This window comes from Rhinolophus sinicus, chromosome X (assembly GCF_036562045.2).
Source record: "Rhinolophus sinicus isolate RSC01 chromosome X, ASM3656204v1, whole genome shotgun sequence".
Lineage (NCBI taxonomy): Eukaryota > Metazoa > Chordata > Mammalia > Chiroptera > Rhinolophidae > Rhinolophus > Rhinolophus sinicus.
The window spans coordinates 28,488,954-28,514,566 of NC_133768.1; the positions used below are offsets into that span (position 1 = coordinate 28,488,954).

General features: G+C 38.1%; 1 pseudogene; it reads left to right on the top strand.

Moving 5' to 3' along the window:
- The first annotated feature begins 24,138 nt into the window (after window positions 1-24,138).
- LOC109435276 (ADP/ATP translocase 2) lies at window positions 24,139-25,218 on the top strand (annotated as a pseudogene).
- Window positions 25,219-25,613: the final 395 nt, after the last annotated feature.

The following is a 25,613-nucleotide window of genomic DNA, read 5'->3' on the forward strand; positions in this document are numbered from 1 at the left end:
TGTACATAAGACCTGAAACAATAAACTCTGTAGAAGAAAATATAGGTACTAAACTTATGGACCTTGAGTTCAAAGAGCATTTTATGAATTTGACTCCAAAAGCAAGGGAAGTAAAAGCTAAACTAAATGAATGGGACTATATAAAACTAAAAAGCTTCTGCACAGCAAAAGAAACCATCGAAAAAATAAAAAGGAAACCAACTGAATGGGAGAAGATTTTTGCAAACAGTGCCTCCGTTAAGGGGCTAATATCCAAAATATATAAGGAACTCATACACCTCAACAACAAAAAAAATAAACAATCCAATTAAAAAATGGGCAGATTTCTCCAAAGAGGACATACAAATGGCAAATAGACATATGAAAAAATGCTCTATATCACTAATCATCAGAGAAAAGCAAATAAAAACCACAATGAGGTATCATCTCACCCCAGTCAGAATGGCTATCATCAACAAGACAAATAGTAACAAGTGTTGGAGAGGCTGTGGAGAAAAAGGAACCCTCATACACTGTTGGTGGGAATGCAGATTGGTGCAGCTGCTATGGAAGGCAGTATGGAAATTCCTCAAAAAATTAAGAACAGAATTACCACATGACCCAGCAATCCGTCTCCTGGGTCTCTACCCCAAAAAATGTGAAAACGTTTATCCATAAAGAAACATGTACTCCAATGTTCATTGCAGCTTTATTTACGGTAGCCAAGACATGGAAACAACCAAAGTGCCCCTTGACAGATGAATAAAGAAGTTGTGGTATATATACACAATGGAATACTACTCTGCCATAAGAAAAGATGAAATAGTACTATTTACAACAACATGGATGGATCTTGAGATTATCATGCTAAGCGAAAAAAGTCAGACAGAAAAAGTTGAGAACCATATGACTTCACTGATATGTGGGATATAAAACTGAAAACAACCAAGGAACAAGACAAACAAATGAAGAAAGAAAAACTCATAGACACAGACAATAGTTTAGTGGTTACCAGAGGGTAAGGGGGGAGAGGGGTGGTAGATGAGGGTAAAGGGGATCAAATATATGGTGATGGCAAGAGAACTGACTCTGAGTGGTGAACACACCCAAATATATATATAGATGATGTGATATATATAGATGATGTATTGCAGAATTGTACACCTGAAATCTATGTACCTTCACTAACAGTTGTCACCCCAATAAATTTTAATTAAAAAAATGAAAAAGCAGAGATAACGCAGCCAAATCCACTTAATGTCAAGTCATTAATAAAAATTCTGTCTCATAAAAAATATATTCTAAATTAATCACATCTGCAATGTCGATTTTGCCATATAATGTAACATGTACACGTTCCAGGGATTTGATCTTGATATCTTTGGGGGCCATTATTCAGCCAATTACACCTGTTTTATTTCTTCTTTTCTTTCTTCTCACCTCTATTATCTTATTATTTACTTCCCTTCCCTTCATACTTTTTCCTTCTTCTCTCCCTTCTCTCCCTTGCTTTCTTGTTGAGCTTCCTTCCCAACTCCCTTCTCTTCTACCTTTTTTCCTTTCTTCTGAAACTGGCAAGGCAGAAAAGGCTGAAAGGGGCTAAAATGATTTTTCCCAAGTTCCTTCATTAAGGTAATGACAGAGCTGTGACAAGTAGATGTCCCCGGCCAGGTCTCTTTTTGACTACATTAAATATACTTTCTCTAGTTTAGGTTTACATAAAATCTAAGAGAGCCAAGATATCACCATAACACCGAATGAGCTCTTCATTACTCTCTATGCATTGTTCTGAAATTATTACATCTAAAGAAATTAGTGGCACTTCACACTCTGCTGTATCTCAAGCATAGTAATGTTTGACCGTGATGGTCATTAAAAGGACAGACATGGGACAGGAAACAGGTTTTGTAAAGAAGTGTGTGTCAAAAAGTACAATATGGGTGGAGTATGTTGATAAGTGTTTTTCAAAACTGGCTGCTCTGAATTTCAATTACTTAGTCTTTGTCACACTTCAGCTATATCCTCACAGCACTCAAAGGTTAATTTTTCTCTTTTATATTATATTTTCCATGTAAACTTTCCTCCTTATATATGGTGGACATACATATAGAAATTGTGCTTTAAGGAAACATGTTTAACTTTTATTTTTTGCATTTAGCAATGATTTTCACTTGACACAACTTAATTTAAAAGATTGAAAGGGGATAGCCTGCAGGCAAGGAGGGTAATTTGGGGGCTACTAGCTTGTGTTTAAGTTCTTTTGGAGTTATAATCAAGAAAGTGGTAAATTATAAACAAGACATAGCAGTGGTTTTTAAAATTATGACCCAGAATTATCTACTACTCATTTAATGATCTGTCTAACACATGAGAAATGAGTTGAATATTTCCTATATCTGGGAACTTCATATGGGGTGTTTAGAACCAAAGTTTTATCAAATGAAAATATCTGGCCAATGCACATCAACTCTTTCCCTCATCTTACAGGAAGTTCTAAAACTGCAACCACCACCACCACCACCTCAACAAAAAGAGACAGCAAAATAAATGATAAAGGAAAAGTAGGTAGTTGAAGAGAATTTGCCAACACAATCTGCCCTAGTAATTGTTCCTATGACTTGCAATAATTAGAAAATACAGCAAAGTTGAATCTTGAGTCTTGGAAGAGATAAAACTCTTCAGGTCATTGTGAACCACTCAAAAGTTGAATGAGATGTGAGTGAGGATGTGACCAGGACCATGTACAGTGTTTTGCTGGGTTTTGTAGCGTTCAACATGAAGTTATCCTGGGAGGAGCTAATGTGCCATAACCCTCTGCATCTGACTGGGTTTGGAAAATTACCCTTGGGCATGTATGGAGGCTTCCATTGGCCAAACAGATCTAGGGCTTGTTAACAATAGTTTAATCAAGGCTTTCCTAATGGGCATCCAGGATTACTACAGGAGAGAGAACTATGATCCCATACAGAAATAAGTGGATATCCAATTTTATTTATGGTATACCTACCAGATTTAAATAAACTTTAATTAAACACCTCTCCTTCCCCAATAGCCTAGGAACTTCTGAAAATGATGTTGTATATGTATTGTCATATTGTGTTATTTAATGTTTTGTTATTTGTGACCTTTTGATTTCCTGATATTAATCGAGAAAACTCATTACCTCACTTAACTAAATCACCTTCTGTTACTCTTTTCTTTTACCTAATCCTACAGTTTCTAATACTAAAGATTTTGAAGCAATTTGTTAAACCCATGGGCCATGGACTTTGACTGCCTTGTTGCAACCCATTCCCTTCATTGACTAGAAGGCCATCCTTAGGCCACTTTGTTAAAGGCCCTCTTTCAACTTTTTTTCAAAAACATTTATTTAAAAAAATTGAGATATAGATGACATACAACACTGTGTAAGTTTAAGGTGTACATCATGTTGATATATTTATATATCACAATATGATTACTACTCTGCTTTAGATAAGACCAATTTGCTAAGTTGGGGAAGGGAATTGCTACTTGAAATCCTTATTGACAGGGTTGTGAGAATTTTATTATAAACCTTGAGTTGGATTTATAGTAAGCATTCAAAAAAGATTAGCTATTATAATATTCAATACATAAAACTTATTTCTCTTCTCCCAGTGACTGGATACTTATCATAAAACGGAGAGTATCCATGTCCTTACATAGTTTGATCTTTTTATTATTTAACTCCTCTGCCTCCTTAAAAGCTATCTTGAAGACTTCCCTTATCTTGTATAAAAACTTGCTGAAAGAAAAAAGAATGTATCTGCACCAGAGGAGGACCCAGTGCAGGGAAGATGGCAACTGTCCTCCAGCTCTCGTTCTGAGGCCACAAACCTCAGTCTGCCCCCCATGTGCCTCCCATGACCCACAGGTTGATGTCCCTCTGCTGGAACCCAAGAACCTGGAACTTTGTATGTTTATGACATAGACTATGATGAAACCTGGATATACATAAAATGGTTAACACCAAAAAATAAAAAGATAAATAAGAACTTTGGCAGGAGCTCTGGTCAAGACAGAGGGGTAGGTAAACGCTGTGCTTACCTTCTCTCATGACCATATCAAAACTACAACTAAATTACAAAACAACCACCATTGAGAATCACCTGAAATCTTGCTGAACTGAAGCCCTACAATTGAGGACGTACAAAAGAAGCCACCTTGAGATTGGCAGGAGGGGCAGAAACACAGAACAGGCTGGTCCCACACCTACATGTGACCATTAAAAATCAGGAGGGAAATCATGGCTGCAGAGGTACCCCCAAAAGAGCAAGGGGTCCCAGCACCATACCAGGCTCCCCAGTCCAGAGTTCCAATGCCCGGGAGAGAAGTCTCCATAATTTTTGGTTGCAAAACTTGTGGCTGAGATGGAGGGCAGCTGGAGCCCCAGGTGCTCCTCTTAAAGGGACAACACACTAACTCACTCACTGATGGAGTCACTGGCTCTGAGCTCTAGCACTGGGACTGTGGCTAGAGGAGCAACGAGGACATACAGGGGGAACTGCGTTGTCTGGCTTCAGCAAGAGGTCTGGAGGAGCCGCTTTCTCCAGGACAAAGGAGCTGGTGGAAGCAACTGGTTGTTTGTTGACCCCCTCCCCCTTCATGGCGTACAGATGCAGGCAGCCACCATATTTGAGTCTCTATCAAGCTGGCTGATACAATTCATTCGCCATACCCTGGTGATTCTGAGACCCTGCCACACCCAACGTTTGGGCACATCCAAGCAGTTTCCAGTGGCTTTTTTGCACAAAGAGCCGGCCTTGGTTCATGCTGCAGACTTTCCTAGAGTCTCTCAAAGTTTCATGGAACCCAGAGAAGCAGCATCTGGCTAGAGTGTGTCCTGTACCTCTGGCTGGGTAGCCCTAAGTCCAGCAGTAGCATCAGCAGGTCTTGGTTCATGGCTTGGCCTCTGAGGCACTTTCAAGCATGGTGCAGATGGTGGCCATCTGCAGATTGCTTTGTGGTTTCTGCTGGGTGGCCCCGGGTAGGACATGGACTGTGGCTAAACTTTACCTGCAGAGGGTCCCCTCCCAGGTGGCTATGCCGAATGGCCAGCATCAGTACAAGCTAGAGTATCATCCAGCCACTTCCAAGGATGACATAACCAAGGGATGGATTGGTCAGGTACCAGAGCCCTGCTGAGGCAAATCCTGCTCTATAGGGTCAGCCCTTGTATCACAACTCCTCCACTGTAGTCACAGCCAGTCCTCACAACCAATGAGCCCGAGAGTCAATCCCTCGTGTTAATGTGCAAACAGCGACCAAAGCTCAACTACAACTTGAGGGCACATACAACCCACACAAGGGATACACCTGGAGTGTGCAGCTTAGATGACCAGAAAGACTGCATGACTGAGCCTCACAGCACACCTATTACATAAGGCCACTCTACTAAGACCGGAAAATGTAGCAGCCCTATCTAATACATAGGAACAAACCCAGGGAGGCAGCCAAAATGGGGAGACAAAGAAACATGTCTCAAATAAAAGAACAGAACAAAGCTCCAGAAAAATAACTAAACAAAATGGACACAAGCAATCTACCAGATGCAGAGTTCAAAACACTGGTTATAAGAACCTTCAGTGATCTCAGGGAGAACTTCTACAAAGAGATAGAAAACATGAAAAAGAACCAGTTAGAAATAAATAATATAATAATGGAAATGAAGAATACATTACAGGGAATCAACAGTAGATTAAATGAAGCAGAGGATCGAATAAGCAATTTAGAAGATAGGGTAGCAGAAAATACCCAGTCAGAACAGCATAAAGAAAAAAGAATCCAAAAATATGAGGACAATTTAAGGGGCTTCTAGGACAACATCAAGTGCACCAACATTTTATTCTAGGGGTACCAGAAGTAAAAGAGAGCACAAGGAATTGAAAACCTATTTGAAGAAATAATGACAAAATACTTCCCTAACCCAGTGAATGAAATACATGTACAAGCCCAGGAAGCACAGAGAGTCCCAAACAGGATGAACCTAAAAAGACTCACACCAACACACATCATATTTAAAATGCCAAAGGTTAAAGACAAAGAGGGGATCTTAAAAGCAGCAAGAGAAAAGCAGTTAGTTACTTACAAGGGAGCCCCCATAAGATTATGAGCTGACAGAAACTTTGCAGGCCAGAGCGGATTGGCTGAAAATATTCAAAGTGATGAAAAGCAAGGACCTACAACCAAGATTATTCTACCCAGCAAAGCTATTATTTAGAATCAAAGGACAGATAAAGAGCTTCCCAGACAAGGAAAAGCTAAAGGAGTTCATCACCACCAAACTAGTATTACATGGAATCTTAGAGGGACTTCTTGAAGATGAAAAAAAATAAAAAATATGAATAATAAAATGGCAATAACTACATACCCTCCGTGTTTCCCCGAAAATAAGACCTAGCCGGACAATCAGCTCTATTGCGTCTTTTGGAGCAAAAATTAATATAACTTCCAGTCTTATTTTACTATAAGACCGAATATAATATAATATAATATAATATAATATAATATAATATAATATAATATAATATAATAATATAATATAATATAATATAATATAATATAATATAATATAATATATAGTATAATACCAGATCTTAGATTAATTTTTGCTCCAAAAGACACATTAGAGTTGATTGTCCAGCTAGGTCTCATTTTCGGGGAAACATGGTAATGTTGATATTTTGACCTCTTTTTATGAATCATGAATGTTCTTAATGGAATCTACAATGGTGACTCCTTTCCAGAGGTTTTCCATTTACTTCGCCCAGAACCATGAAAGGAATCACTATCTATGGAAGCTACTGCCTTTAAAAAAATGTATTTCTCAAATAGAGCTTGAAAGTTGAATTTACTCCTGATCCATGGGCTGTAGAGTGGATGTTGCATTAACAGGCATGAAAACAACATTAATCTCTTTGTACATCTCCTATAGAGCTCTTGGGTGACCAGACGTATTATCAATGAGCAGTAATATTTTGAAAGGGATCTTTTTTTCTAATCAGTAGTTCTCAACAGTGGGCTTAAAATATTCAGTGAACCATGTTGTAAACAGATGTGCTGTCATCCAGGCTTTACTGTCCCATTTATAGAGCACAGGCAGAGTAGATATAGCATCACTCTTAAAGGCCCTAGGATTTTCATAATGGTAAATGAGCCCTGGCTTCCACTTCAAGCCACCAGCTGCATTAGCCCCTAACAAGAGAGTCAGCATGTGCTCTGAAGCTTTGAAGCCAGGCCCTGACTTCTCTCTAGCTATGAAAGGCCTAGATGGCATCTTCTTCTAATATAAGGTTGTTTCATCTACCCTGAAAATCTGTTGTTTAGTGCAGCCACCCTCATGAATTATCTTAGCTAGATCTTCTGGAGGACTTGCTGCAGCTTCTCCATTACCACTTGTTCAGCTCGCCGTTTTATGTTATGGAGACAGCTTCTTTACTTAAACCTCATGAACTAACAACCTCTGTTAGCTTCAAACTTTTGTTCTGCAGCTTTCCCGCCTCTCTCAGCCTTCATTGAACTGAATCGAGAGTTAGGGCCTTGCTGTGAATTAGGCTTTGGCTTAGGGAATGTTGTGACTGGTTTGATCTTCTATCCAGACCACTAAAACTTTCTCCATACCAGCAAGAAGGCTGATTCGCTTTCTTATCATTTGTGTAGTCACTGCAGTAGCACTTTTAATGTCCTTCAAGAACTTTTCCTTTGCACTCACAACTTGGCTAACTGTTAGGCACTAGAGGCCTAGCTTTCAGCATCTCAGCTTTCGACACGCCTTCCTCTCTAAGCTTAATTGCTTCTAGCTTTTGATTTAAAATGAGAGACCTGTGACTCTTCCTTTCACTTGAACACTTAGAGGCCATTGTAGGGTTATTAATTGACCTAATTTCAATATTGTTGTGTCTCAGGGACTATAGATGCCCTAGGAGATGGAGAGAGATGGGGGAATGGCTGGTCAGTGAAGCAGTCAGAACACACACATTTATTACGTTGGTGCAAAAGTAATTTTGGTTTAAAAGGTTAAAAATAATTGCAAAAACCACAACTACTTTTGCACCAACCTAATATTAAGTTCACCGTCTTATGTGAGTGTGATTTTTGGTGCCCTGAAACATTCACAATAGTAACTTCAAAGATCACTGATGACAGATCACCATAACAAATGTAATAATAATGAAAAGTTTGAAATATTATGAGAATTACTAAAATGTGACAGAGAGACATGAAGTGAGCAATACTGCTGGAAAATAGCATCGATAGACTTGATCGAGGCAGGATTGCCACAATTTGTAACCTTCAATTTGTGAAAACAATGCAATATCTGTGAAGTGCAATAAAGCGAAGCATAGTAGAATGAAGCGTGCCAGCACTCACTCTATTGAGAAGGTCAACGTGCCTTCACTACTTGCAACATCAGAAGGGAAAGGGCATGTTCCTTAATTTAAGTGCAAAACACTGAACTGTGGCTTATTATCATTCAGGGTGTCATGCGGGGTCTCTGGTCCCGCTCCCCACATAAGAATGCAGGACATGGTGAGGCCAAAAAGGAACACCCATGGAGCCATAGATAGGGGAGTCATACCACTATATTCTCGCTGGCAGCTAGGTTGGAGACACAGGAAGCAGGAGCCACACTATCCGCAACCTGCTGTCCACTTCTCTCTGCCAACCAACCTCACTTGCTAGCTGCAATCCACCGTGCTAACTGCTATCCTCTCTTGCTAGCTTAGACACCATCTTCTTGCTAGCCCCCATTTTTCTGCTAGCGTAGCCATGGCAGTTATATTAGTGGCCAATAGCTCACTGGTTACAGCTCATGGCCAACTAGCCACAGCTGATGGCCATCCAATCACAGTTGATGGCCATTTACTACCCAAGTGAGCACCTTTCCACGTGAGGGCGAGAGCCTGGAAACTGCACTCCTGGCTCTGTCCCCACACTTATGTTCTGAATGTTAATAACAAGTACCGTGTTTCCCCAAAAATAAGACTGGGTCTTATATTAAGTTTTGCTCCAAAAGATAGATTAGGGCTTATGTTCGTGGGATATCATCCTGAGAAGTCATGCAAGGGCTTATTTTCTAGTTAGGTCTTATTTTCAGGGAAACCTGATATTTTGTGAGATAAAATAGATGTGGAGGCAAGTCCCCCAAACCCACTGAGCCTATGTTTAGTTGAGGCAGAAAGGTTTGGACAGACTCTAATATTATCCCACGGGAGCATTTCTCAAAATCATTTTTCACCCAGATATTATTGCACTTCAAGGAGAAAGTGTAAAACAGCCTTGTTTGGAGTTAAATAACCAGTTTTCTATCTGGGTGTAATCATTTTTTCTTTGAGAGATCATTCACCTGTAAGTCCTTGGTTTAAAATTACTACTTGGATCCTGCAGTTTTCTCTTCTTCCAATCTTCCATCCAATACATGGCTGAATATTGCTTGTGATGTTTTCCATTTAGGCATCTATTCAGGTCTATGTGGTTAACTTGTTCCCCACAAGAAGGATAAAACCATTTTATAGAATGTTGTACGCAGCATTCATTTTAATTTCCTTTCATATGATTGATTGCAGATTTGCCTCTTATGTAGTATCAGTTTGGTGCTAAAGTGAAATGTGAAGATTTACAGGTCTCTTTCCAAAACAAATATTATATGTGAACTCAAAAGCAATAAAAATTTCACTGGAGAATGCAGCAGAATGAGGAAGAAATCTTGATGGTGAGGGAATTAAAAAATCCCAGAAATAGCATTTTCGTTTTTTTGACCAAATGGGGATAGTCTGCAGTGGTGAGCAGCACAACGTGCTGAGTTATTTGTCTGACAATACTATGCAGCAAAATGGGGACGTCTGCATGACAGGTGTTTGAACCAGGTCACAAAGGGCCGATTTTGATGTGATAGACTGATTTCTGCACGACAGAAACATCCTCAAGGAGCTTGTGCTGGAGAAAATAACGCCATACAGGCTGAATCTGAAAATGCTCTAACACTATGACTTACTCCCATAAGTAAATTCTCCTGCCACCACTTTAGTCCCTTTTTCTAGCTGGTATCACCTGTGGCTGTCCCCTTCGCCACTGATTTGCCACAGGTGGTTATGAAACGATGACTCATTTGTGAGGGTAACGAGGATCTAAAACTCAAGACTTTGGTGCCTGGTCTACTGATCACTATGTACCAGGTACAGCAACCCCTGATGTGGGCAGATGTTCATGAGCTGTTATGGAGAAACAGAGAAAGCCCATTTCCTTCGTAGTCATGTAGATGTGACTCCACCTTCAGCTGCTAGCTCCCAGGATATTGGTGCCTGGTTAGGGTGGGAATTGCGTCTTCATAAGAAGCAACGGATGAATAATAAGTCATAAGAACATCCGTGCAAACACCTATAAATATGACCAGCAGATAAAGCTGCCCCTTCCTTTCCTTACAAGAAGATTTAACACTCTATTCCTGGGGAATAAAACTGGATCTGGGCCCAAAAATTCTAGCAACTAATGCTTCTACTTGTGTAATCAATACTTCTTCTTTTTTTTTTTTTTTTTCTGAAAAGAGTGTAGAAATCTAGTGGACTATCCCAAGGAATAACATTTGTTATTTCTCTGTTTTTCTTCTTGTGGACTTTCTGTTCCTTCATTCCAAGAGCTCTTTAAAGGTTTTCCTTAACCTTCAGCCATTGCCTCTCATTCTTCAGCATCACTCGGATCACACACTCATTTAATACGTATTGAAAGCCAGGCATTGAAGCATCCTGACTTTCAAGATGCTCAGATAAGAGAGGAAGACATGCGGAAGAATATCAGTGCTTGCAGTGCTATGTGATGAGACTACAACAGAGCATCTTCTGAGTCAGCTTGAGGACTGGGAAGATGCTTATGAGAAAGTGGTGGCATCACATGAGCTGAGGGATGGGTAAGGATTAGACAGAAAGATGAGCATACAGGCAGAGGAGGAAAAAGAATTCTAGCAGGTGGAACAGCATGGGCAAAGACTTGGTTTAAGAAACCTTAGCACATTGAATGAACTGACTATAAACAGTGGGTCTGAAGCAAGTGACGTGTGTGTGTGTGTGTGTGTGTGGGGGGGTGATGTGTGCATGGGTGTCGACCAAGTATGTGATTGACTTTACATCACCATAAATCCAGAGACAGATGGATGAAGTTGAACATTGAGGTAGGAAGGCAGTTTCTAAGCCCTTCTTTTGCTGCGTCTTTGCAGTGTGGCTTCTTTATTATTATTATTATCATTATTATTGTGATTATATTTTTGAAGTGCTGTGTGTTTATACTGTTCTCAATGTCAATCCCAATACTCAACTAAATATCTCAATATAGACAGACTCCAATTTATAAATACATTATGTCCCCAAATCCCACTTGTAAGTTAGTTATTTTAACTCACAATGTGTTTGCCCATAGAAGCAGTGTTACAAAAGGCAGGAAGCATTCCGGACCCATGTCCCAAGCCCATTTGTCCATTGTCTACTTGACGAACAGTGCTTCTGGGTCCTCACAGCCACGTACTTCTGGCTGAAACTAAGCCATCTCACCTCTGGCATCACCCAAAGGCACTTCAGGCAATGTGCATAAAACAAAGTCCTCCTGTGTTATGCTTCTGACCTCACACCTGCTCTTCTGTCTCTGCCTCTACCCTGACTCACTGCATCTCCACCATCCAGACACCTAAGTTAGAACACTTGCACTCATTCCTCCTTCATTTTCCATGTTCCGTCAGTCACTAAGTCCACAAAATTCTACCCAAGGGCCACTCTCTTCCATTCCTTCCTGAATACCCCCACTGACCTAACCTAGGCCCTCATCTTTCTCCACTGAGTGACTGCAACAGCCAAGCTTTCGCACATTAGAATCAGTCTGACCTCAGTACGATGCGCTAATTTCACCTCTTACGTGCTATATTACTTTCCAGATGGGGTCCAATCTTATCAATACAATGCACAAGGCATCTTTGTGCACATGAACTTGTGCCCTACTTTGCAGCCCCACAGAACGATTGGCTGCCCCCTGAATGCACTGGCTGTGCCACACCTCTTCTATTCCTTTGCACACTGCTCTCACCATATCTCCCATCATCTCCTTGTCTTCTTTCAGAAACCAGCCCAGACATCAAACCTGAAAGTCTTCTTTGTCTATCTAATCATTATTAAATGGTGATGTATTAAACAGGTGATGCCTGGCACTTTATGAGAACCTGGAGATACAATGATAAATGAGAACACAGTCTCTGCCCTCAAGAGTTTTGATGGAATATAACTAAGCAAATAGACTCTTGAATACAGGTAATTAAAGCGAGGAAGGAGAGACTGTATTTGAGCACTTGGCAGTACTTAATCCAAACTGGAGAGAGAGTCTCAGAAGAAGTGATTTCTAAGCCAAGACCTGAAGAATGACTAGGAGTGAGCACGAGGTGAATGGGGAAGAGAGAAAGAGGGAAAGTGGTAGGAATAGCCCATGTCAAGGTCAAAAGACAGACACAGGGTACAGTGAAAAATGTACAGTGAAAAATGTAATTTACAGGGTACAGTGAAAAATGAAAATGTGGGGCCTGTAAGTAAAAAAAACAGGCTCTTAATGGTATTAAAATATGAAAGTGTTTCCTTCCATGGTCTCTCTCTCAACTTACCATGGTGGTGTTATTTTTTTCTTTTCTGCTAACTAATGTCACATTTCTTCCTTTAAGGGAATACTGGCAGGTCAAGTGTAAACCCCCATAGGTGCCTGGAGGCCTGGCCTGAGGTTGTGAACATATGTGACCCACGGGCTGCCTGTTATACCTCCCACCAGCAGCCAAACCAATGAGACTTTTAAGAGTAGGGAAGTGAGCTAGGCATCTCACTTCTCATGGGTCACAAATGGGCAACTCCAAAGGGATTTGAACATCCACACTGGGACACACTTGGTTCTTGCTTGATTAGGGGTGAGTAAAAGGCTTGCCCCCTCCAAGTTGATTTTAAATAGGCTGTAGCAACAGTAACAAGTGTTGGAGAAGCTGTGGAGAAAAAGGAACCCTCATATACTGTTGGTGTGAATGCAGACTGGTGCACCCGCTATGGAAGGCAGAAATGGTTCCTCAGAAAATTAAGAACAGAATTACCATATGACCCAGCAATCCCTCTCCTGGGTATCTACCCAAAGAATCTGAAAACATTTATCCATAAAGACACGTGTCCTCCAATGTTCACTGCAGCTTTATTTACGGTGGCCAAGACATGGAAACAACCAAAATGTCCTTCGATAGATGAATGGATAAAGAAGTTGTGGTATATATACACAATGGAATACTATTCGGCGGTAAGAAAAGATGAAATAGGACCATTTGTGACAACACGGATGGATCTTGAGATTATAATGCTAAGCGAAATAAGTCAGACAGAAAAAGCAGAGAACCATATGATTTCACTGATATGTGGTATATAAACCAAAAACAACAAAAGAACAAGACAAACAAATGAAACAAAAACTCATAGACACAGACAATAGTTTAGTGGTTACCAGAGGGTAAGGGTGTGGGGGGTGGTAGATGAGGGTAAAAGGGATCAAATATATGGTGATGGAAGGAGAACTGACTCTGTGTGGTGAACACACAGTGTGATATATAGATGATGTAATACAGAATTGTACACCTGAAATCTATGTAACATTACTAAGAATTGTCACCCCAATACACTTTAATTTAAAAAAAAAATAGGCTGTAGCACTGACAGCCTGGGTCATAGACAGCCATCATCGTGTCTTGTCCCCGAATAATGTGGGGCATGCTCACCTGTCCCTAACCCTCTTTGTGCCCCTCTCCAGGTCTACACCCCATGGGGTGGAAGGCAACAGCAGTTGCTGAATGGTATGGGGAAGGAGAGGCTGTGTGGGGTACAGAGCACCAGGGCTGGGGATCAGGCTCTCCCAGAGAGGCCAGGATGTAACAAGAGGCAGGGCAATCTGAGTAAAGGCTTCAAGCCCTGTCACATCCTCCATTGACCCATGGAGGGTCACACAAAACATAAATTCAAAGATAAATTTATTAAGTATTTCAATATGACTTTCAGTATGATGGCTTGAGGAGATGAAGAACTTTGAGAAACAACCATAACTGTTAAAATGTATGTATGTGTATATATATATATATATATATATATATATATATATATATATATATTCATTTGAAATATCTGCAAATTGTTCCAAAGACATGCATCAAATTAAAAAATACATATTCAGGCCGCCAGTTTGCTCAGTGGTTAGAGCGCAGTGTCCATAACACCAGGGTCACCAGTTCGATTCCCACATGGGCCAGTGAGCTGTGCCTTCCACAACTAGATTGACAACAGCGACTTGACCCGGAGCTGAACTGTGCCCTCCACAACTGGACTGAGAGCAATGACTTGACATGGAGCTGATGGGTCCTGGAAAAACACACTGTTCCCCAATAAAAATTTAAAAACTTAAAAAAAAAAAAATAATAATAGTTTTATATATATATATATATATATATATATATATATATATATATATATATATATATTCAAGAAAAACCACCAAATTTCAATAGGTACAATGAAAGTCTGTGGTATTTGAAATATACTCCCTCCCTACATCTCCCTCCCAGCTCAGTGTGATGGAAGACATTCTGCTCGTGGCATAAGGTTAGACATATAGGCAAGATGTTCAGACTGGAAAGGACAAAGTAAAACTATAGTTCTTTGCAGATAACATGATCTTGTATAGAGAAACTCGTAAGGAATCCACTAAAAGAAACAAATAAACAACAACAAAAAACTACTACTAGGATTAAGAAATTATTGACTTCATCCAGGTTGTAGGTTACAAGATCAATATATAAAATCTATTTTGTTACTATATGTTAGCAATACAAAATGTGAATATTAAATTAAGAAAACAATTCCATTTATAAGAGCATGTTAAAAAATATAATATTTAAAATAAACTTAAAAGAAGTATAAAACTGATATTTGAAAACTGCTAAATATTGTTTTTAAAAGAAATTAAAGACCTAAATGAACGAAAAGGTATCTCATGTTCATGGACCAGAAGACTTAATATTGTTAAGATGGCAATTTTTCATGATTGGTCTATAGAATCAATCCAATCACTGATAAAATCCAATTTGGTTTTTTTTCCTCACAGAAATTTTGTCAATTTCTGATAATAATAATATTCATATGGGATTTCAAGGGATGCAGAATGGCCAAAATGATCCTGAAAAAGGTAAAAAACAAAACCAAAGTTGGAGGATTCATACTTCTCAACTGTAAAACTTAAAGCATCAGTAATCTAGACAGTCAGGTCCTAACATAAAGGTTAGACATATAGATCAATGGATCAAAAATGATAATCCAGAAATAAACTTTTACATTTATGGTGAATTGATGTTTGACAACTATGGCAAGACAATTCAACAGGAAAAGAATAGTCTTTTCAATGAATGTTGCTGGGACTACTGGGTATCTGCATGCAAAACAGTGAAGTTGCACAACCTTTCTTACACTAAACGCAAAAACTGACTCAAAATGAATCACGGACCCAAGTGAAGAGCTAAAATTATAATAATCTTTTAAGAAAACATAAGAGTAAATCTTTACGACCTTGGGTTAAGCAAAGCCTTTTTAGATATGACACTAAAAGGACAAGCAGCAACAGAAAAAAAATAGATAAATTGGACTTCATCAAAATTAAAACCTTTTGTACTAAAGGACACCATAAAGAAAGTGAAAAGACAACTCAAGAATGGGGAAAAATATTTGCAATTCATAACTCTGATATGGTTCTTATATCGAGAATACATAAAAAAACTTACAAATCAACAAAAGACAAATAATCTAATTAGATTGGTGCAAGGGCTTTCCTTTTATTATCCATTAGAGCAGCCATTAGAGATTTTTTAGACATAACCTCTTCTATATTCTTAAAGATCATCTTGGCTGTAGTGTGAATAATTAACTATACAGCAGCAAAATGTGGAAATAGTGAAGTCATCTAGAGGGCTAGTGTATAAAACTAACGGAAGATGAAAATATCTGGACTAAACGTGATAGCTGTGGAAGTGCTGAGGAAGTGGTCAGATTGAAGATGTATTTGAACGTAAAACTTACACGCTGTTGAACAGTTAAGATTGAAATTTGTCTGTTAAATTTCTTAATGTTAGGCACCTACATAATTACTATGTTTTAGTGTGAATGTGTGTGTATGTGTACTTCTGAAACCTCTTTTGTAGTCTTACATTGCCAGATATTGTTAAGTGAGACTAGGACACTGCTTGTAGAGAATAATTGAAAACACCCAAAGATACTGGAGAGACTATTCCAGAGAAAGAGAAACTAGTCCGAAAATAGCACCTTGCATCTTTGTAATAGAATTGCGGATTACCTAGGAAACTGACTTTCTAAGAGTGGCTCAAAGGATTGGATTTTGGTACCAAATCTGAGCTTTACCACTTGCTTGCTGTGTTATCTTGGCTAAGTTATTAATATTTGCAAATCTAAAGGTGTCTCCTATAAAATGGATAAAATAATAACTTTGTTGATTTCCTGAGAATCATGTTTTGGTATATTTAAAAAGCCTCCTGCAGAATAGAAAGCCCACAGTGGTAGCCAACATGTCATTCTAATGCTTTACTAGGTAAAAGATATTTGGATTTTCAATCATTCTCTATGTATACAAACAAACGTGTAAACATTGTGACATGATGTGACTATTCATTTTTTAGTCATTAAATACTGGAATAGTCATTGACCTCATTGCCTCAACATGTTTTTCAAAATCTATTATTCAATTCTTCAAATTTTGAGAGAAAATTTTTTGTAAACAAAATTACATTCTTGACTTAAATGAAGAAATTCCAGATATTTTTGGCAACAAAATAGATGAAAACTATAAACTAACATTTCAAAAAATACAATAAAAATTTAAAAATTTAATTTTAATTAATTTTATTTTTTAATCTTATTTTACATTAAAATTATATAGAAGAAATAAAACAAAAGCATAAATCAGAATTAGAAAACTCAACCAGATGATGTGGGAAAGTGAGCTGACAGAACGGGAATAGATTTTTTTTTTAAATGAAGTGAAGATTAAACTACAAGAAACACTAGCAAATAAGCATCATGGAAAGTGCCTTAAAATAAGGAAAAGATTGAAAGGAGGAAATTTCTTAAAATAAAAAATAAATTAAGAAAGATATAATGAGTCTGGAGAAAGTAATAGATATGGGAAATAAGAAAGAAATCCAAAATACATATATAGGGAAAAAAGAAAATTAAAGGAATAGAACAGAAAAATAAGAAACTTAATGCAATTTTTAACTCAAGAAAACTTTTGAGAACACACGATGTGATATATAGATGATGTATTACAGAATTGTACACCTGAAATCTATGTAACTTTACTAACAATTGTCACCCCAATAAACTTGAATTAAAAAAAAGAAGAAGAAAACTTTTGAAACTATATATTGAAAGGGCACACTATGTATCCAGGAAAATTTATATAAAATATTAAACACTGAGATATATTCTATTAAAATAATTTTATTTTTTAAAAAAGAATTATTTGGGCATCTAGGCAAAAAGATCAACTAATAAAACAAAAAGACATTGAGATTTTCATCAAACTTCTAAACAGTTCCACTTTATGTCTGAAAATGAGAAAGTTAAGAAACTCAAAAGAAAATAAAAAGTTAGCAAAGGAATTTTAATGTATCAATCTGTAGTGTGTTGAATAGTGGCCCCAAAAATATAGCTCCAAGTTCTAAGCCCTTGTACAAGTGAATGTAACCTTGTTTGGAAATGGGGTCTTTGCTAATGTAATTAAATAAAGGATCTGAAGATGGGATGATCCTAGATTTAGATTGGACACTAAATCCAATGAGTGTCCTTATAAGAGACATAAAGAAATACAGAGACACATAAAGAAGGTTCTATGAAAGTGAAGGCAGATATTTTCCTTATGATACAAGTCAAGCAACTCTAAGAGCCACCAGAAGTTGGAAGAGGCAAAGAAGGATTTTCCTTTAGAGCTCTGGAGGGAGTGTGTCCCTTCCTATATCTAGATTTTGGACTTCTGGCCTCCATGACTATGAAAGAATACATTTCTGTTGTTTTAATCTACCCAAGTTTGTGGTAATTTGGTTATGGCAGTCCTAGGAAACTAATACAGATTTTGGTACCTGGAAGCAGGGTGCTGCTGTAACAAATACCTAAAAATGTAGAACTGGCTTTGGAATTGGATAATGGGTGGAAACTTGAAGATTTTTGAGGTACGTGATAGAAAAGGCCTACATTGCCCTAAAGAGATTCTTGGTGGAAATATAGACATTAAAAGTGCTTCTTATAAGGTTTCAGAAGGAAATAAGGAACACGTTATTGTAACCACACGTGAACTTCATGTCTTTAGCATGCCTTCTACTTTAACCCAAGCTAGCTTTGTTTAGATGGATAGAACTATAACTCATTTCCATTCTTTCCCCAAATCCTCTACCTATGTGTATACTGTATGCATAGTATTTACTCTTTAATCATTAAGCCCTTAGAATATTAGGTTCTGGTATATATCAAACTCATTTAAGAATCTCTCAACCATGACCAAGATACAATAACCAAACCTCAAACTAGAATAAGGTTTTAATCAAACAAAGCTAACACGTTGGCCTCAGTTATGTTTCAGCTCCAGAATCATGAAAGCAGAATGGGCCCACAGACCATATCCCCTGGAAACCTGACAGAACAATGCCATGACTGACATCGGACCTGAAGCCATGATCAACTGCTTCTTGCCTGTAGCCTTGGACAATCAGTAGGGCCCACAGCCCCAGCTACGATAGTAACCATGATTCATAATTTTTCCCTTATATAACCTAGCGACTAGGGGTAATCCAGGAGCCATACTTTTGAGAGCACAGGCCCACCTGTGTCTCCAGACTTGGTGCCAACTCCTTAAATAAACCTTTACTTTCTTTGCTGCAAACTCCTTTTCGTGTTTTCTTTCTTTCTTTTTTTTTTTTTTTTTTTTTGGCTTCCACATGCGCAGAAAAGTAGACCCTTTGAGTCTGTGGTAACATTATTGGAAACTGAGGAAAGGTAATCCTTGTTATAAAGTGTCATAAAACTTGGTTGAGTTGTGGTCTGTTGTTTGCAAAGTAGATACAATATTTAGATGAGAAAATTTACAAAAAGTGTTGAAGGTACAACGTATGCCAATTAAGTTCATGAACTCATCCTAGAAAAAGTGCTACATACCTAATTACTGAATATCACTACAGTTACCTTCGAAGTACTCCCTTTGGGAAGTATTTGTTTACAGGCTAAAAACTCCCTCACAGACAGTGTCATGCGAGCTGGTGCATTGTCATGATGCAGGAGCCATGAATTGTTGGCGGAAAGTTCAGGTCGTCTAACTTTTTCATGCAGCCTTTTCAGCACTTCCAAATAATAAACTGGATTAACTGTTTGTCTAGTTGGTACAAATTCATAATGAATAACCCCTCTGATATCAAAAAAGCTCAGCAACATCGTTTTGAATCTTGATTTGGACTGACAGAACATTTTTTTGGTCTTGAAGAACTGGCTGACTTCCATTGTGCACTTTGATGCTCAGGGTCGTATTGTTTCACCCATGTTTCATCACCAGTAATAACATGGCCTAAAACATCGTCTTGCTTCTCTAAAAGGTCTTGGCAAACTTCGACAATCCTTTGTTTTGTTCATCAGTGAGCTCTTTCGGGACGATTTTTGCACACACCTTTCTCATGCCAAGATTTTCAGTTAAGATTTTCCTGTTTCTCTATCAATGTTTACTTGGTCTACTATGCTTCTCACAATCAGCTGATGATTTGGACACAATATTCGACAAATTTTTGCAATGTTTTCATCAATTCTGCTTGTTACTGGCTGCCCTGACCTCTTTTCCTCAGTGACACGTTCTCTTCCCTCAGAAAAACGTTTAAGCCATTTGTACACTGCCATTTTCTTCATGGCATTATCCACATAAACTTGGACAAATATGTCCCTGATTTCACTTCCACTCTTTCCAAATTTAACAAGAAATTTAATGTTTGTCCATTGCTCTAATTCAAGCTTAGACATTCTCACGACAGCATACAAAAACACGCAACAATAATGAACACCACTCAGCAAGACACCGCGACATGTTGACACAAACACAGCTGTGAGACACCGATATACCAAGGTTATGAAACCTTACCGAGTTGTTTGTACAGTGCTGCCAACATAAGGGCATGGTGGCAAGTTCGCGAATGTAATTGTGAGATATTGTATAGCCTGGTTTCTCCTTGATGGTTATGGCAAAATGTAAGAGAAAAGGATTACATTGAAGAAGAAACCATTATGCAAAAAGAAACCAGTACTTGCTGATTTGGGAGATTTGGGAGGTTTTTGTCCTATCCAGATTGCAAATGAAGCTAAAATTAAGAAATCAAATGTTGGAAAAGCATACTCTGGAGAGAAGCTCAAGGGATTGCCCGGAAAACCTTCTGATGAAGAGACAAAACATGTGATTAATGCATCCACACAATCATCTCAACAGAAGTCAGGGAAAGGTATGGAGTTACCCAGGAAAGAGTTGTGGAGGATCCTCTTGTGTAATGGCATAGATTTCCATGGAATACATAGGAGAATGACAATGTTTTCTGAGAATGTATGAGTAGTATCAGCAAAAGCATTGCCAACTCAGACTGAAGGGGGGGGGGTACAAAGACAAGACAAACTGAAAGAGGGAGATCAGATTTCAAAAATTCCACAGGCAGGAAATAGGCTGATGGAGCTAATCAGCTACAAACATGATATCCTTCAAGAAAAAGAAACCATGTCTCTAAGTGTAGAACTGTGGATGCAGAGATAGAAGCCAGAGAGGTGGATCCAGAAGGCAGAGCTTCCATGGGCCCAAAGGGTAGAACATCAAGCCATAGAGGATTATTTCCTGGTCTTAAAACATAATGGAATTTTCCCTGCTGAGTTTCTAACTTGTCTGTGACCAGTGACGTCCCTTATTGCCTCCAATTTCTCTGTATCAAAATGGGAAGGTCTAACCAATGACTGCCCCACCATTGTATTTTGGAAGCTGATCACTTGTTTTCTAGTTTCACAGGTCCACAAATGGAGGGGAATTTTGCCCAGATGGATCATACCCAGAATCTCACTCATACCTGATTTAGATGATGAGATTTGGGACTTGTAAAGCTGATGATATTTAGATGAGATTTTGGACTTAGACTTGATACTGTAATTTTTTGAGATTTTGGGGGATGTTGCGATGGTGTGATAGTATTTTGCGCATGGGAAAGAAATGAAGTTTTGGGGCCAGAAGGTGTACGGTAGTGATTGAATAGTGGCCCCCCCAAAAAATATGTCTAAGTCCTAACCTCTGGTACGTAGGAATGTGACCCTATTTAGAAAGAGCGTCTTTGCAGATACATTAAGTTAAAGATCTCAAAATCTCTAACTTAATTTAGGATGGGCCCCAAATCCAATGATAACTGTCTACATAAGAGACAAACTGGATGTGAGGGCAATCTGGCAGTGATATCTGTCACCCCATTAACTGCAAGGGTTCAGTCGGCTGATCTGGCTGGCTAGGCAGGTGTTCCTTTCCTCCCTTACTGTCCCATGTGCATCCCTCCTGAAGATGTGTGCTCAGTCAAAGAGGATGACCTTCCCCAACAGAGGACTATTCTTTGGCCAAGGGTATATGAATAGCTGACTCCCTGACTACAACCTTCAAACAAGCTCGCAAGGTCGATTTGTTTTTCTGTAGGGTAGTTAAGCTTCCAAGACTCCAGATACATCCGAATTAGGTTCTGCATGTGGCAGTCTGCCTTTCTTTTTTTTTTTTTTAAAAAAAGAGAGAGAGAAACAAGAGGACACAGAAACACACAGGAAAGAAAGCCATATGAAGACAGAGGCAGAGATTGTCATTATGCTGCCACAAACCAAGAAACACCAGGAGCCTCCAGAAGCCAGGAGAGGCATGAAACGATTCTCCCATAGAGCCTTTGAAAGAAATGTAGCCCTGCTGACACCTTCATTTCAGACTCGGGCTTTCAGAACTCTGAGAAAATAAATTTCTGTTGTTTTAAGCCATCCAATTTCTGGTAATTTATTATCAAAGCCCTAGGAAACTAATATACCACCTAAACCACCTTTAAAAAATAAAGGCTCGGAGAACATTATTTTCACAAGCCCTTCCTGAAGAATCAAATAAAGAAGTAAGTTCAGACAATCAAAATGACTGCAGCAGTGTCAACATAAGCACTAAATACATTTTTACCTATAAATATAAATTAAAATTATGGTTATAAGGAAGAGAGAACAGTATGGAATGAATATACTTCCTGATATTGTAGGCAGAGTATAAATATAAAAAATGGTAGAGAAATGAGGAGAGTGTAAATGAAATAGAATAAGTTCACAGACTGGCTTATAGCTATTAACTGTGAATAAAAATATATTACTTTATATTAGATGATGAGCAGTAGATAACTTTAGCTAATTTCAATATTGCTCATAATGCAGAACTAAAAGACAATAACTAAAAATTTGAAGGAATAAAGAAGTTATTTAAAAAGTAGTTTGATGATATCAATTAGAGCAAAAGTGTAAACTTTCCTATATACCAAAAAAAAAAAAAATCCAAAATATTTGAGAGAGAGAGAGGAACAGAGAATAAAATAAATGGCACAGTGCAAAACCATATGTATGCATGTATATAACTAAACAATGTAAAAAATAGGCTTAACATTCCTAATTAAAGAAGAAAAAATAAGATTCACTTACAAAATAAAATATAACACTATCATGTATAAAGAAAAGACAACTAATATATATATATATATATATATATATTTTAATGCCAGCACGGATAAAACATGTAAATGCAAATAAAAACACAGCAAAGGTCCTAAACCTAATACCTAAGAAGGTAGACCTCAAACAAAACATTAAAATAGACAGGTAAGAATACTTTATAATGTTAAAGGTGACATTCTCAATGAATACAAAACAAGTACTAAGGTTTATGCACCTAATAACTCAGGAGAACCAAACTCATAAGAAACATAAAAACTGAAAATATCAGAAGTAAAGGAAACCAAGTATCAACAGGAGATTTTAGCATACCTTTCAAAAAGAAAGATCAAGTAAACCAAAAAAATTATATGTCCACAGAAGACCCCAACAACATAATAAATCAGGTAGACCTTAAGGACATAAATATTGCATTCTGAGAATTAAGAACTCATCTTATTTCCAACTGCACACAGAAAATTCACGAAACTTAATCATCTTTTCCTTAGGCCATAAACGCACACACCACACGGACATCCCATTCATATTATTACAAACAGCACACAAGCAGCATTCTCAATCCACAATATGATAAAATCAGAAAATTTCCACCAGCATACCTACTCTAAGAGTGCCTAAAATAAGGTTTTTAAAAGAAAAAAATGATAAAAGAAGAAACATTGGAACATCACAAAAGTTGAAAGTGAATGATAAGCAAAAAATATGAGTAAATGTAATAAATCTTCCTTTTCCTCTTGATTTTTCTAAATTATGTTTGACAGTGGAATCGAAAGTTATAAAACTTTGATGTGGTTCTAAATGCATGTAGAGGAAATTTTGACAATCATGTTATATGTGGGGGAGGGTAAAGGGAGGTAAGATGTCTATACTCAAACTGGTAAAACAATAACACCAGTAGACTGTGATAAGTTATACAAATGTAACGTGATTCCTAGAGCAATGACTAAAGAAACTGTATAAAGATAAACACTCAAAACCACTATCAATAAATTAAAATTAAAATCCAATAAATGATCAAGTAACCTACAGATAGGCGGTAAAAGAAAACAGAAATAGAAAATGGAATGAACTGAGGAATTAAAAAAATAAAATGCTACATTTAAACCCTCCCATAAAAATCATTACATTAAATATAAATGATCTAAATAAACCAATTAAAGAAAACAAATTGCTACAGTGGATTAAAAAACACGACCCAGCTGAATGCTGAATACAAGAAACTCACTTCAGCCCAGAGCCTGGAGTCCCAGCTAGTTCCTAGCCCAGTCTTTCAGTTGCCTGTGTCTTCTTTCCTTTCAATATGACAGATGCCGCTGTGTCCTTCACCAAGGACTTCCTGGTAGGTGGAGTGGCCGTGGCCATCTCCAAGATGGCAGTAGTGTCCATTGAGCAGGTCAAACTGCTGCTGCAATTGCAGCATGCCAGTAAGCAAATCACCACAGATAAGCAATGCAAGGGCATTATAGACTTCATGGTTCATATCCCCAAGGAGCAGGGAGTCCTGTCCTTCTGGCGTGATAACCTGACCAGTGGCATCAGATACTTCCCTACCCAGGCTCTCAACTTTGCCTTCAAAGATAAATACAAGCAGATCTTACTGGGTGGTGTGGACAAGAGAACCCAGTTCTGGCGCTACTTTGCTGGGCATTTGGCATCAGGTGGTGCTGCTGGGGCCACCTCCTTGTGTTTTGTGTATCCTCTTGATTTTGCCGGAACCCGTCTAGCAGCTGATGTGGGCAAAGCTGGAGCTGAAAGGGAATTCAAAGGTGACTGCCTGGTTAAACTCTACAAATCTGATGGAATTAAGGGCCTGTACCAAGGCTTTAATGTATCTGTGCAGGGTACAATTATCTACCGAGCTGCCTACTTCAGTAGCTATGACACTGCAAAGGGAATGCTTCCAGATCCCAAGAATACTCACATCTGCATCAGCTGGATGATTGCACAGTCCATCATGGCGATGGCTGGGTTGACTTCTTATCCATTTGACACTGTGCACCGCCACATGGTGACGCAGTCAGGAAGCAAAGGAACTGGTATCACGAACACAAGCACACTAAACTGCTGGAGGAGGATTGCTCGTGAGGAAAGAGGCAAAGCTTTTTTTAGGGTGCATGGTCCAATGTTCTCAGAGGCATGGGTGGTGCTTTTGTGCTTGTCTTGTATGATGAAATCAAGAAGTTCACATAAGTTATTTCCTAGTCTTTTCCTCCCCTTTGAACAGGCATGTTGTATTATGGAACATACCTTGAGAATTCTTGACAGACTGTTGGCTGTCTATTTATCAATGGCAACTATTTTACTGGTTGAAAATGGGAAGCAATAAGATTCATCTGACCAGTTTTCTCCTAAAGCCATTTCCATGATGATCATGATAATGATGAGATTCAATTATGTTTTCTTTTTCCATCATTCCTAATAAACAATAAATTTGAAGAAATAAAAAATATCTGAAATATATATTTAAAAAAAAACTCACTTCAAAGATAATTTGATACAAATTGAAACTAAAAAGATGGGAAAAGATATGTCATGAAAATATTGACTAAAGGTAAGAAGGAATGATTTTAGTAACATCAGATAAAGGACATTTCAGAGAAAAGAAAATAACCAGAGATTAAGAGGTACATTAAATAATGATAAAAGGATCAATCTATTAAGAAGAAATGGCATCTTAAATGTGCATGTACCAAACAACAGAACTTCAAAAAATGTGTAGCAAACACTGATAAAATGGAAAGGAGAAATAAAAAATACACAATTATAGTTTGAAAC